Source organism: Mustela nigripes, chromosome 12 (genome assembly GCF_022355385.1).
Source record: "Mustela nigripes isolate SB6536 chromosome 12, MUSNIG.SB6536, whole genome shotgun sequence".
Classification (NCBI taxonomy): domain Eukaryota; kingdom Metazoa; phylum Chordata; class Mammalia; order Carnivora; family Mustelidae; genus Mustela; species Mustela nigripes.
In genome coordinates, this window is record NC_081568.1 from 119,968,031 (window position 1) to 119,983,495 (window position 15,465).

A 15,465-nucleotide genomic window follows, 5' to 3' on the forward strand; every position below is an offset into this window, starting at 1 on the left:
TTATATCAAGTCAGTATATTTTGCTAATATGATCCCTGCAGTTGACAATATAACCCTTTGTGGGCCTAACCTAACCACATTGCTTCCCAACTGGGCTGTAAAAATATCAACAGCTACTTTAAAGTTCCTGGGGGCAGCATTAGTAAGATTTAACTTGTCCAGTTTGGGCCAATTATATTGCTGCTCTATCTTCTGCAATTCCATGGGGTCTTCTCCTTAGCCTTTGGGCTTGAGAAAGCTTTGGTTGAAGGCATTCTGCAAATAACTCACTTGGCTCTGACTGGCCAAGAAATCCAGTCTGGAGCCAAGATAAACTCAGTGATCATTTCTGCATTCATTATTAACACAGCAAATATGATTATTCTTTAGAGATTATTGAAAAAGCAGTTTCAGATAATGGATTTGAATTTGTGCCCTGATCCCAGTTATGTGTTCATTTGTATTTTATTTCTTGATAAGACCTCAGGAAAAACTAGGTAGAAATATTCTCGTTGCATCTCTGAACTCACCATTAACAAGAGAGCAGTTTTCATGCCAAAGGAGAAAAGTAAGGAAACAAAACAACATGATCCTGTAATATTGACTTTCTAATCAATCAACAAGCAAATTGGCAAACAGGAAATGCAGGAGGTCATGTGTAGCTTAGCTTTCTGTTGAAGGCTCAATGTGAAATTTCCTTTGCTCTGAACATATCTAACTAGATACTACAAGAAAAAAGATTGGAGAAACTACTGGTATTTGAGTTCTTTTTATACAGTAATTCATATAATTTTCCATTTGCTGTAGATGCTCGGTTTTGGAGAGCTACAGAGATAAGGGATAAGAGACGTAGATAATTTTACCTTCTTAACATAAAACAATAATCAAATACTCACTTGAACTTCAAGAAGCACAGAGACATTAATTCAACATTTACTGGATACCAGCTGTGTGCCAGGAACTATGCTGTGTTATGGATATTAAGAGCAGTGAGATATGAACAACCTTCTCAAGGACTGCAGTCTCTAGCCTTCAGCTCTCACACTAAATCCTGATCCTGACTGGGTCAGTTCTCCTCGAGCTCCTGTATTTTTTTTATATTTCAGAGACAAGAACTATGTAATTTGATGGCACTTTATATGTCAACTTGATTGGGACATGGGGTGCTAAAAATTTGCTTAAAGATTATCCTGGACATGTCTATGTTTTGGGATGAGATCAACATTTAAATGAGTAGCACAAGTACAGCAGATTGGGATGAGCATCTTGCAGTCCATTAGAGGCCTAAATAGAACAGAATTTGGTGTAAGGGAGAATTTTCTTTCCCTGCCTGTGTTTTCAAACTGGGGTCATCAGTCTTGTGCTGCATCTGGATTGAAACTTGCACCATCAGTTCACCTTGTTCTCAGGCTTCCATACTTGGGCTGGAGCTGTACCACTGGCTCTTCTCAGTCTCTAGCTTGCATAGGTCTACTTAGCCTTCATTATCCTGTAGCCCATTATAAGGATCTCTCTTCCTGTCTGCTTCTCCCTGTCTCTGTATCATCATCTCTATATCTATATCTATATCTCTATATCTGCATGTATTCTATTGGTTCTGTTTCTTCAGATAACCCAGACTAATACACCAGTGAACTACAGGAGCAATTGTAGGCAGATAAAGCAGGACGATCAGTACAACTTCCCAAAGGGGGAGGCACCCTGTAGAGTCCAGGAGTTTCATTCTCTTTGTGAAATAGATTCTGATAGTCCAGTTCCACTGACTCTGAAGAAAAACAGTTTAGGTTGATCTTTGGGAATGTACTCTTGAAAATTAAGAATTTTTCAAAGTAAAGCTAAAGACTGGAAATCAGATAAGTTAAGAATAGGTCTATCTATTCTTAGAAACAGGCATATATACTTGTCACATTTGGATCTTTGACTTATGGGAAACATATTAAAAAAAAAAAAAAAAAACCAATTTGGAAGGGGATTTGCCGAATTTGCAGTAGGGGCTTGGGGCTTGATGTCCAAGTAGCAAAGAGTATAGCTTGAACACTCATAACTACTTAGCTTAAATACAATTTTTATCCTTTCTATATGCCTAACTGCAGTAAGCCAGGGTTAAAGGTCATCAACAAAGCAGATGCTTGGATTTTGATTTAATGAGACAAAAGTATTTGCTTGATTAAATTTAATATAATGTGCAGCCATCCTACAATACCTATAAAAGGATCAAGTGGAAAAAACAACACAACAGAGGAATATTGTGGTCTTAAAAACGATACTCAACTAGAACAACTAACCACAGTTGAGCTCAATTGTATTCAACTAGAACAATTAACCAGAGTTGAGCTCAATTGCTCTGCTTTGTGAGGGCTCACTTGCTTTTGCGAAGTTATATGTTCTTAAATTCTCAAATAAAATGTTGAAAAGAAATAATGTGGAACCATTTGAGTGTGTAGTCCCAGTGTGTACTTGTGATGTGTTAGGGAATCACTGGCAGTGGAAGTTGACCAATGCTAGTCCATGGTGGTTTCCTAGTCAGCACAAAAACACCACAGAAAATTCTAGATTTTGGGAGTGGAACATTTTTATGGTTCCTTTTTTTTTTTTTTTTCACTAACTGTTAGAAAGTTAGAGGTTTTGTCCTGTTATATATGTGTACTATATTTCCTACTGTAGCTTCCTGTAGGAATCTTTTTATTACTGCTAGAAACAACATGGGACCACAACCACCATTACCTTTTATTCACTATTTCAAAAAGAAAAAGACAGACAAATCCACTTTCTCACACTTTCCTTGAATAATTTTCTACCTGAATGCAATTGTCTCCACTCATTTCTCTACTTTACTTGGGGTGAGGGTTTGCCACCACTGGCCACCTAGTTGAGTTTCTTATGAGCAACATATATCTAAGTAGCTACACAGAACTGGTCTTAATCTCTTTCCAACAATATATTAACTCTGTTATGGTTTATCCCTATGCATCTCATTTCTTTAACTGTAATGTTATGGGAATTTCTTCATGGTGACGTTATTCTATGGGCTGAAATAATACAGTAAATGTGTAATATTGTGTCTAGCACAGAGCAAATATGTGATACCTATTTTTTTTGTTTATTTTATAAGTATTTGCGGGTACCTTCTGTATGTTTAGTACGCTTCTCCAATTTTTGGCAAAACAGAGGGAGAAATAGATACGATCTCCTGCTAACATTGTTATATCTTCAATGGTTTATTAACATATTCTATAAATTTTCATTGGCTTCCAATTGCATGTGAGGTAATAGAGAAGAAACAAAGTACTGTAAAAGTTGGGCTGATGTTCATTATCACACACTCCACTGTTTGGAGATACTGATTGCAACTGGCATTTTATCAAGCTGAGCTGTACCTGTGATGTAACAGTGTTAACTGTCTGAATGTTATTTTTGGAGATAAAATATTTAATGGAATAACCCATGAAAAGGATGTAGCATGGTATCTGGCCCAGAGTAAGTTTCAATAAGCATTAATTTTTGTTATTATCACTATTTTGTAAAGATGAATTGTATTCATAAAAAGGAGTATGTAGTGTAGTGTTAGAGAACAGACATTTTCCAAAGGACCATAATATGAAGCAAAGGATGCTAAGCACCACTTAAAGTTCTAACACATTTTGGCAGGGAGATCTTGTCCCTATGACAAGCTAGGGAAATGAAAAAGAGTGGGAGGACAGAATTAGAGATGGAGAATTGACCTGGCTTAGACATTTGAAGATGGGTAGGAGAGCTTACAAGTCCAGCAAACAAAAATGGAACAGTCAAAGGCAGGAGAATTAGGAAAGTATGGAAAATATAAGAGGGTGTATGGAAGACACAAAAAGGCATTCCATATAACTGCAGCACACATTAGGCATACTCTGACAAGGTGAATGAGAGGCACACTTTATTAAAGGGTTTTTAATGGCAGCCTGGAATTTGGGTCTGACTCAACCAATATATGAAGTATAATAGTCAGCAAGGCAGCAGCTGCAACCTCTCACCTTGTCATAGAACCATGTAGGTCAAGGTAGGTTAGACTTTTCAACCTCAACATTATCAACCTTTAGGTTGGCTAATGCTTTATTGAGAAGGAATAATTCTGTGCATCTTAAGGTGTTTAACAGCATTTCTGGCCTCTGTCCACTAGATAACAAGAGTACCTCTGTTGTGTGACAACCAAAAATATTTTTAGACATTGCCAGATATTCTCTAAGAGGAAAAATTGCCCCTGGTTGAATAGCACTGACATAGATGATAATAGGTCAGGGCCTTTTTTTCAAGAAATTTTGAAGTTATTTTCTTTTTCCCCTATTTTCCCCACGCATTGGATCATATTCTGGGGTCTTTTACCCAATGGGGAGGTTTTGAAAATGTAGGAAACTACATGACAAGTTTCCTTTCTCAATTTTCCTTTCTTAAATTTGAGTCATTGAGATTATGTTGTATGTTCTTGAAACAGAGAAGAAAAGGACTTGTGAGGAAAATCCTTAACAGAAAAGTATTTTCCCTAGTCACGAAAAGTTTTCTAAAGTCAGGAAGGAAGGACAGATGTCCACAAGATTACGGAGCAGTAAGTTTGTATGTTGTTACTCAGCAGATGTTTGGTTAAAATGGGAACTTTCATTGGGGAGTTACTACATGAATCCCAGCTTCTCTAAAACATATGGCCCACTCAAAAGAAGTGATTAAAAAGAGGTATATGAAGGGATCATTTATACAGATGTGAACAAGTTTAAGAAAGTCTTACAAGGAATTCTGAAACATTCTGGGGGAAGGAAGCTTGATGCGACAACTAGAGGAAATGGTTATCAGGGCCTGTCTGTTTTTAAGTGTCACCTAACAAGAATGGTGCCATTGCTAGAGAAATGTATTTTCACAAAATACCACAGGGAGATAGCCATGGGAACAAATATTCCAACCTCTACTTTTCCCCATCCTTGATTCTTTTATTTACATCTCCCATTGGATAAACCTAACCAGAAACCAGAGGGCAAGAGAGTTTGGGATAACCCTCTATTCACATGCTTTGCCCATTTTAAAATTGAACTTTTTAAAAAAAATTAATGAGTAATAAGGGTTCTTTATATATTTTGGATACAAATACCTATCAGATACATAACTTGAAAATACTGTTTCCCAATATTGGGAAACAGTTACTCTGTTGATGGTATCTTTGCATGAAAGTTTTAAATTTTGTTGAAATCCAACTTTTCAAACTGTAATCCGATGTCATTTTCGTGTCATATCCAGGAACTCCTTCCCAAACTGAGATTGCAATGATTAGCTCCTATGTATTCTCTGAAAAGTTTTATGGTTTTAGCTCTTATTTTTAAATCCGTGATATGCTTTGAGTTAATTATAGGGTATGATTTGGGTCCAAATTCTTAATTTTGTAAGTAGATATCCAGTTATTTCAGTATCAATTATTGAAAAGACTATACTTTCCCTATTGGATTGCCTTGTCCTCTTTGGCAAAAATTAATGGACTATAAATGTTAGGATTTCCTTCTAGATTCTCCATTCTAATCCATTGATCTATATGGCTATCCTTATGTTTCACACTATACTGATTATGGTAACTTTGTAGAAAGTTCTGAAATGAGGAAGTATGTGTGCTCCAACTTTATTCTTTTTCAAGATTGTTTTAGTTATTCTGGATATCTTACATTTTCATATAAATTTTACTATCAGCTTATCAATTTGCATAAAAGCCATTTTCAATTTTGAGAGAGATTGGATTGAATCTGTAAATAAATTTGGGAAATGTGACTTTTTTTTTCCCCAGTAGTAATTCTTTCAATTCATGAGTATGGGATTTCTTTCCATCTCATTCAGGTCTTTAATTTTTTCAACTTAGTTTGTAGTTCTTAGTGTAAACATCTTATACTTATTTTGTTAAACTTATCCATAAATTTTTTTCTTATGTTACTATGAATGGGATTAAAGTTCATTTTGGGGCTGCTTATAACTAATATATAGAAATATAATTGATTTTTGCATATTATGTCCTACAACCTTGCTTGAATTCAAGGTGTTTTGGTGCATTCTTTGGGATTTTCTTTTTTCTCCTTTTTTTGAAAGATGTATTTATTTATTTTTGAGAGAGAGAGCATGAGAGGGAGGGACAGAGAGAGAAGGAGGGATACTATAAATCATACTCCATACTGATCACAGGAGCCAGACATGAAGCTCAATCTCTTTACTCCAAGATCACGACTGAAGCTGAAATCAAGAGTCAGATGCTTAACCCACTGCACCACCCAGGTGCTTCTCTTTGAAGTTTTCTCTATATTAGATAATATCATGTACAGATAGAGATATTTTTACTTTTTTTTCTAATCCAGATAATTTGACCTCTCTCTCTCTTTTGCATTTGTTCTCTGCAGAATTTACTCCTGGGTCATAAATTTTTGTTTCTTCAGTTGCTTCTGGGATATTTTTTCTTTTGTAAAACCTCTTGTTTTAGGAACAATCTACTGTTTCTCAGTAAGGAGCATCTCATTTTGGCAGGGAGAACTCATGTATGGGTTAATCTGACCATGAACCTTGTAAATTCTGCAGCATATCTTAGGGGCTTTGTGCATCTGAATGTGCCCAATGACTAGAGAATCTATATCTAAACCCCTAAGTTCAGCATTACTCTTTGCATTTTTAAGCATATGTGGTAAAAATTCTCTCCTTTTGGGATACCAACCCTGTGTCCAGCCCCACTATTTGGCCTGGGCATAGCTATCAACTCCACCATTGTAGCGAAGGAGTGGCACACATTGCTCCTGCAAAGGGACGTCTTCTAGATACTTGGTAGCTTTTTGGATATGCACACCCTTGATGCACACCCTTGACTGGGAAGTTTCATTTTTAAAGTGAACATGAAGATTTGAACCTCTTGATTTGCATGATTTTGTAGGGTTTTCTGGGTCAAGCGAATAGGGAGCCATTTTCAGAGGTCACTTCAAGCCACTTAGGGGAAGAGGAACAATTTTTTCCTTTCATTGTCCAATTTTCATGTGTAGATCCTCTAGTACAATGTTGAATGGAAATGACAAGAGGGGTTACCTTTGTCATACCTTGGGAGTAAAGGATTTAGTGTCTTGCTATTGATTTTAATGTGAGCTATAGTTTTGTGTGTGTGTGTGTGTGTGTGTGTGTGTGTGTGTGTGTGTTTTGTAGATGCCTTTTTTTTTCAGGTTGAGGGAGTTTTATTCTAGTCCTTCTGTTAACTATTTTTATTAAGAAAGTGTGTTGAATTTTGTCAAATGTTCTTCTGCATCTATTGACCATATGATTTGGGATTTTTATTTTATTAAAAAGGTGTGTTGCATTAGGTGATTTTTTTTATGCTTGTATTTCTTAGATAAATCCCACATTGGTCATGATGTATAATCTTCTTTATATGTTGTTGGACTTGCTTTCTATTCTTCATTGAGGATTTTTGCATCTTATCCATAAGATATTGGTCTATAGTTTTCTTGTGTTATGTTTGTCTCATTGTGGTTTCAAGATAATACTTGTCCTATAGAATGAGTTGGGAAGTATCCTTTTCCACTTCCATTTGCCATTTTCTTGAAGAATTTGTCATGAGTTAGTATTGATTTTTCTTTAAATGTTTGATGGACTTAACCAATGAAGCCATCTTGGCCTGGACCCTTTTTTTTTTGTTTTTGTTTTTTTCCCCCATGAGTTTTAAAATTACTAATTTGGTCTCTTTACTTATAGACCCATTCAAGTTTTTCTATTTATTTCTGAGTCAGTGTTGGTAATTTTGATTTCTAGGAATGTTTCCATTTCATATAAGTTGCTCTAACTTTCCCTCCTCTTTTAAAAGCACAATACATACTTCCTGTTGCTTTAGAATACCCTTGATTAGAGTTTCAAAACCCTCTAGTAGGAGAATAAAGATGAACACAAGTATGTACAGAGCAGCAAAAGTGTTGTGCTTAAAAAGAATGTAAGGAAGAGATCATTAACATTCAGATGAGAGAGGTATTACAGTACTTGCAAGTTTAACTGGCTTGTGTTTGGAGGATGGTAATATGTGAGACTTTGTGAAATATGTTTATTTTTTTCTTCTTCTGGAGGGGTGTTAAGAACTAGCAATATTGGGGAGACCATTCTTGCTAAGACTTGTGTTTCTACATATATTTTCAGTAAAGGCGCTGGTTATCATTTCTCAGGACTATATTTTCAAGAGTATTTTTATAGCACGCAGCTTTGACAGATAGAAATACTGTCTTTCTTTGAAACAAATGCTGACATAGCTAATGTCCAGTATAAAAATATCCAGTTTGCTTAAACTCAAAGTTCTTTTTTTTATTATGCAACCATTTATATATATATAGGTATTACTGGGGCCTTTTCATGTTAGTCCATGAAAAATTGTGTTTGTGGAAGAGTCCAATGGTTATGTTACAAATGGAAAAAGAACATTGGTGGGAACATGTATGGGGAAGCTTGGAATTGTGCATAATGCTTTCATGGGTCCATCATGTTTATGGACAACAAGAAATAAGCTTTGAAAAGGTACACAAGTTGGTAGGTTCGACATGCCATGCTAATGTTATCTAAACTAATTTTGTGGAGAAGGGGAATATTCACTGGCCTTTGGATAGGTGTATTTTCTGTTCCTTATAAGATTAATGTAGTCATGTCCATGAGGAAATAAAGGAGAAACTGAGAAAAAAATCATTTAAGAGACTGTTATAGTAATAGGAAAAAAAATATTTCTCTGAGTTAGTTTAGTATCAGCTGGAACTGAGAAGATAAATATGAAAGGATGTATGTAAATAGAGAAACAGTAAAATGGGTGTTGTGTGTTGGGACGAGATCCTGTCTATTGTGGGTACCACTGTATTTGTAATGAACAGCAGCATGGTGCCTGCACTTCATAGATGCACAACAAATATTATAGAATGAGAAGCTGAAAAAAAGAAACAGCAAAAACAATTTAACAGAGGAAGGAGGAGAGAAACATTGCTTCTATTTGTTTTAAGTTGGAGTAATGGGACGAATGTTAGTATAATAAAGAGATAAGGGAAATGATAGGGGAAGACCAGATTGAAGAACACAATAATGGGTTTATTCTTGAACATATTTAATTTGATGCTTGTATGGATTAGTTCACATGGAGCTGAACAGCAGGCAGTTAGGAATGAGAATCATGTGTGGAAAAGTTCTGAAGCTGACAATCGCCAGCATAAAAAGAGAGATGAGGTGGAGGGGAAAGTGGGAAAAGATAAGGAGAAAGAAGAGAAAACAAACAAACAAACAAACAAATAAAAACAAGACAAGAGTTAAGAAAGGAAATCTGGACAATATCTAGCCTGGGGTCAAAGGAGGAAGAAATTTAAGAAAAGAGTAGTCAGAGAGATAAAACAAGGCACACTTATCTCAGAGTTTTAGAACCCAAGATGGCTGAATGTTTCAAAAATAACATGATGATTGCATCTGTGTGGTTTTCAGCAGCGCTGAGATGAAGAGGTCTAGAAAGTGGTTGTTCGGAGATTAATGGTTTATTTTTGAAAGATAAACAGAGTGATGAAAGTAGAAGATAGATTATAGAGGGTGGAGAAATGAGTGGCAGTGAGAATATATGGAGAACATGAAGGCTTTTTTAGAAAAAGGCTTAATGGCAAATTACACTTTAGGTTAACCAGGTCCTTGATTTTGCAGAGAACTGGGATACAAGTCCATTTGTAAGCAGTGAACATATATAAGCTTGCTGAGACCTATATTCATAAAGTAGATTAAACTGATAACAATATGATATTCTATGAACAAGGCGATTCTTGTAATTGATGGATCTGAGTAATACAGAGATACCTGGAGAACGTCAGGCTACCTAAATACACATTATTATACCTATTTGATCCTGACACTACTTTTTGGCAGGAAAGTCTGAGAGTGGAAAACATACTCCTGCACTCAAACAAAATGAATATACTTTCTTGTCTTTTTTTTTTTTCCCAAAAGATTTCTCTTTAGATTTGAAATAAGTTAACATTTTGCAGGGTCTCATGACCATGGCAGAAGTCTGGTATTAGTTTAGGAATCTTAAAGCTAACAAATAGGTAAGACTGAAATCTGATGTCCTACCCTAAAAGGACAAAGATTTCTTAGAGAATATAATATTCCAGTTTTTGCTATTTTTGATCCAGCCAACAGTACTGGCTGCCCCAGACAAAAAGCCAGTTAGCTACCACTTCATAATTTATAGCACATGCTGTAAATAAGTAAAAACTGAACCTGTGATACAGTGGGAAACACCGAGGCAGAGAGAGGCTCCTTTTAGGAAAAAATTACATTGTCATGATTTAGTGACATGTCACCTGGTGAAGACCATGTATTTGTTTAAAAGAGATTGATTAACAACTTTTTATATTTTATTTTTTGGGGTTTTTAATTTTTTTATTAATATACAATGTATTATTTGTTTCAGGGGTACAGGTCTATGATTCATCAGTCTTACACAATTCACATTGCTCACCATAGCACATACATTTTAAAAAACAAGGAAAGAAAAATTCATTAGTTGAATGCTAAAGCTTAGTGGCGCACCTGGGTGGCTTAGTGGGTTAAAGCCTCTGCCTTTGGCTCAAGTCATGATCTCAGTGTCCTGAGATCGAGCCCCACATCAGGCTCTCTGCTTGGTAGGGAGCCTGATTCTCCTCTTTCTCTGTCTGCCTCTCTGCCTACTTGTGATCTTTTTCTGTCAAATAAATCAATAAAATTTTAATATATATATAATCGAATCCTCACACAACTTAATAATAAAAATAATAAATTAAAAATAAAAAATAAATAAAAATAATAAATAAAAAAACAAGCAATTTGATTAAAAAATGGGAAGAGGGCCTGAATAAACATTTCTCCAAAGAAGACATACAGATGGCCAACAGACACATGAAAGAATGTTCAACATCACTCATCATCAGGGAAATGCAAATCAAAATCATGGTAAAATAGCACCTCACATCTGTTGGAATGGCTAATAAAAAAAGACAAAAAATAGCAAGTGTTGACAAGGAAGTAGAGAAAAGGAAACACTCATGCACTATTGGTGGGAATGTAAATTAGCACAGCTACTATGGAAAATAGTATGGGGGTTCCTCAAAAAATTAGAAATATCATATGGGGATGCATCTGGGTGACTCATTTAAGTGTCTAAATGTTGATTTCTGCTCACGTAATGATCTCAGGGTCATTAGATTGAGTCCCATGTCGGGCTGCATGCTCACCAGCAGTTTGCTTGGAATTCTCTCTCTCCCTCCACTCCTCCTCCACCTCCCCGCTTACACTAGCTCTCTCTCTCTCTCTCTCTCTCTCTGTCTCTCAAGTAAGTAAATAAAATCTTAAAAAAGAAAAAAAAAAGAAATCTCACATGATCCAGCAATTCTATCATCTATACAGAGAAAATAAGAACATTTGGGGCACGTGGGTAGCTCAGTCAGTTAAGCGTCTGCCTTTGGCTCAGCTCATGATCTCAGGGATCTAAGATAGAGCCCTGTGTTGGGCTCCCTGCTTAGTAGGGAGCTTGCTTTTCCCTCTCCCTTTGCCCCCTCTGCCCCTGCTCCTGCTTGTGTTCTTTCACACTACATCTTTCTTGAGTAAATAAATAAAGTTATTTTTTAAAGAATATTAATTCAAAGGTTAAGCTACTTTTTAAAAAAATATTTTATTTTTCTATTATTTGAGAGAGCCAGAATGAGACAGAGGGAACATGAGAGGCAGGAAGGTCAGAGGGAGAAGCAGACTCCCTGCAGAGCAGGAAGCCCAGTGTGGGACTCCATCCTAGGGACTCCAGGATCATGACCTGAGCCAAAGGCAGTTGCTTAACCAACTGAACCAACCATATTAATTCAAAAAGATATGTACCCCTATGTGCAGCATTATGTATATTAGCCAAGATGTAGAAGCAATGTGTGACAAATGATTAGACTTATTATGGAGAAATCATCACCACAATAAGTGAAATAATATTTCACAGTAAATGAAATAATATTTACATTATTTCCTAGGAAATACAAAGATCTAATCAATATGTTGTGCCCCTGAATCTAATGTAATGTTACATGTCAATTGTATTTCAATTTAACATCTTAAAAGTAAATAAATAAGAAGAAGCCTGTTGCCTCAGTGCAAAAGCAATTATAGTTGGGTTTGTTTGTATGAAGCAAATTCTAGATGTGGATTGGGAGTTAGAAGCTTATTTTGTTGTATTGTTTTCTTGTTTTACTTCATTTTTTTTCTGAGTCTAAGCTCTATCAGTAATTAGCTATATCACTTAGGGTAAATCACTTGAAACCTGTGGGCTAAGAAATGATGGAATAAGAGACTAGTCCATTATAGCCTGACTATGACAGAATAATTGTTATCTCCATTGGCTTCAGTGGCAAAAAAACATGTGCAAAATATTTGATTTACATTAGTGTCTTCTTATATAAATTCTGCATTACTTATATGTGGGATTTAAAACATTAGTGTTAGTATTTTTTTTTAATTAAATAGAATCCTTCATCTGACGTTAGCATGGGCAGAATTAAAACACAACTTAAAGAAGTTGTTTGTTTTGGTGGGTGGCTGTAACCATAAAGAAATACATGAAAAGTATTTTCTTGGGATTGAAAGGGATTGAAATAAGGGGACCTGGGATAAGAGCTAAGTGACCACTTTTCAGGGATTGTTGGGCACAACCAAGAGAAATATAAATAGATTTAAAAGCTGGTTAGAACTTCATTTCATAAACTACTAAATGTCCACTCATGTTAATTGGGTTGTTCCTGGGCAGCTGAAAAGTTAAACATTTTTTGTCTACTTGTCAAGATTTTATTTTTTAATTTTTTTTGGTTTCTGAGTTGGATTCATCTGATTTCTTTTTTTCTTCTTTTTTTTAAATTTATTTTTTATTTATTTTCAGCATAACAGTATTAATTATTTTTTGCACCACACCCAGTGCTCCATGCAATCCATGCCCTCTGTAATACTCACCACCTGGTACCCCAACCAAAGATACAGATGTAGTGAAAAGAAGGGCCATCTATACCCCAATGTTTATAACAGCAATGGCCACGGTTGCCAAACTGTGGAAGGAACCAAGATGCCCTTCAACAGATGAATGGACAAGGAAGATGTGGTCCATATACACTATGGAGTATTAAGCCTCCATCAGAAAAGATGAGTACCCAACTTTTGTAGCAACCTGGACGGGACTGGAAGAGATTATGCTGAGTGAAATAAGTCAAGCAGAGAGAGTCAGTTATCATATGGTTTCCCTTACTTGTGGAGCATAACAAATAGCATGGAGGACATGGGGAGTTAGAGAGGAGAAGGGAGTTGGGGGAAATTGGAAGGGGAGGTGAACCATGAGAGACTTTGGACTCTGAAAAATAATCTGAGGGTTTTGAAGGGGCTGGGGGTGGGAGGTTTTAATGGGACCCACAAATCCTGCAGACAATTTCATGTGTCAGGCATGTTCAGGGGTGAGAAGGTGCCTGTGGGCCTGCAGACTATAGGAGGACCTTATCTGTAGGTCCTAGTGGATTCTACCAAATGCTCCATAAAAGGTAAGGAGAAGCTAAACTCAGTAAAAAGCTATAAGAGGTTCCATTTGGCAGATACAAAGGAAAAAAAATGTGGTGAAATATCAGATTTCTTTCCTTGCTTGAGCAAGTTTGTCTTTTTCAGCACATGTCCTTGCACAGAGTTGTATGGGCATGTGTTGATGTGCCATTTATTTAGAAGGGTGGGGTTATAGTTTCAGTTGAGGACTTTAATTTTCTGGGTTTGGTTGGAGGGACAGTGGCGACTTGAGGACTCAGAAGCATATCTCTGACAATCTGTTTATCTGAATACCTTTCAGCAGGCCAGTTGTAGGGCCCTTTAATTACTCTGGTGCTAGGGGATAAGCGTAAGAGTTAAGACCAGCAGAAGAGAGTAGTAGTATACTTTGCAATCACTTTAAATATTTTTTTTGGGGGGAGGGGCAAGCATATGAGTTTGCTAATGCATTTTCTGAGGATTTTGGATTTTAAAGCTGAGAAGACCATGCTTTGTGATTTCTTTGGATGCTTCATGATGCAGAAAAAAGAGAGAAGCTATTAATCATTGGTTAAATGACCATCTGAAAAATAATAGATCTGGGAGTTGGTTTCAGAGGTTTTGAGGTGCCTTTGTCTTCTCATTCATTAAGTCAAAAAATATATACCAAGCACCAACTGTGTGTCAGGCCCTGTGCCAGGATGAGGATACAATGAATTTCACAAGGGTTCTGCCTCCTGCTTGCTGACTGGCTGGTGAGGGTAGCAGGAATAGGAGAGTAAATCACCCCATGACAATGGACTATAATGTGGACTAGAATAGGAATGCACCTAGGATGCCCATCCTAGGTGCAGGAGATCTTTGAAAATTTATGTCTAAGTTCAATTCTAAGGGATAAGAATAACTGGACAAGTACAAAGAAGGAGAAGAATATGCCAGGTAGAATAGAATATGCAGAGTCTTGAAGGCAACAAAGAACCTGGTGTGCTTAAGGAACTCTAAGTGGTTAGTGTGTCTGAGCCATCATTCTGAGATGTAGAAGGAATACAAGACCTGAGAACTATAAAGATGTAACACGGAGTCATATGAGGCTTTGTAGGCATGTTAAAAATTTTGGACTTAGTCTTCCTCTGAAGACAAGCAAGAGTCATTTTTGGATTTTTGGGCCAAGAAGGAGGGGTAAATTATTCTGATTGTGTTGGGGAAGTGTTAAGAAGAAGAGAGTCTGAACATAGGGAGACCACTTAAGAGGCAATATAGGTTAGTGGTGATAGTAACTTCACCTGAATTAAGACAGTGGCAATGGAGAGAAGTGAATTCATTCCAGAATTAATAAGAAATTGTGTTTATCATTCTTGGATAGGGCCTGTTTATCATTTTTAATCACAGATTTCTGCAGAGACTGCCTCCACCACAGAAGTACTGCCCAGTGCAGCCGCACCACCCCCAGAGGTCCCAGCCTTTAGGTGGAGGGTTAGAAAAGATTATGAAGGCCAGTGAGAATCTCCTCTCACTTTTAGGATTTTGGGAATTGAGATACCAAAAAATTGAGTCAGTCAGCTTTGGAAATTTGATCAAAAAAGTCATAACTGCTGATGAGTAAGGAGAAAAAACAACAATAGAACTGATTAGAAGGAGGGAAATGCAACAGAGAATGACAAAGAATAAGAGTCAAGGCAGCATTTGAGAGACTGAGAGTGTTACTTGATTCTACTTCATATCCTGCTCTTAAATGATCAGACACAGTAATACATGTATAATAACTACACCTTTTTGTACTTGAGCTAGAGTGAGACTTTACTTGAGCTACCTTATTATACCTCCTGCCCTGCCTGTCAGTGTTTTTCTGGGATTCTACTATATAATTTAGTTTTCCTGTGATGCTAACTGTGTTGCATGATGCTTGGTCTGAGGCCTCTGTGCCTTTAAACATTCTATTCTTTTGTT

The 15,465-nt window shown here is 36.5% G+C and overlaps 1 pseudogene; it reads right to left on the minus strand.

Moving 5' to 3' along the window:
- Window positions 1-6,374: 6,374 nt before the first annotated feature.
- On the minus strand, window positions 6,375-6,923 carry LOC132028004 (large ribosomal subunit protein uL22-like; annotated as a pseudogene).
- Between the last annotated feature and the right edge of the window lie 8,542 nt (window positions 6,924-15,465).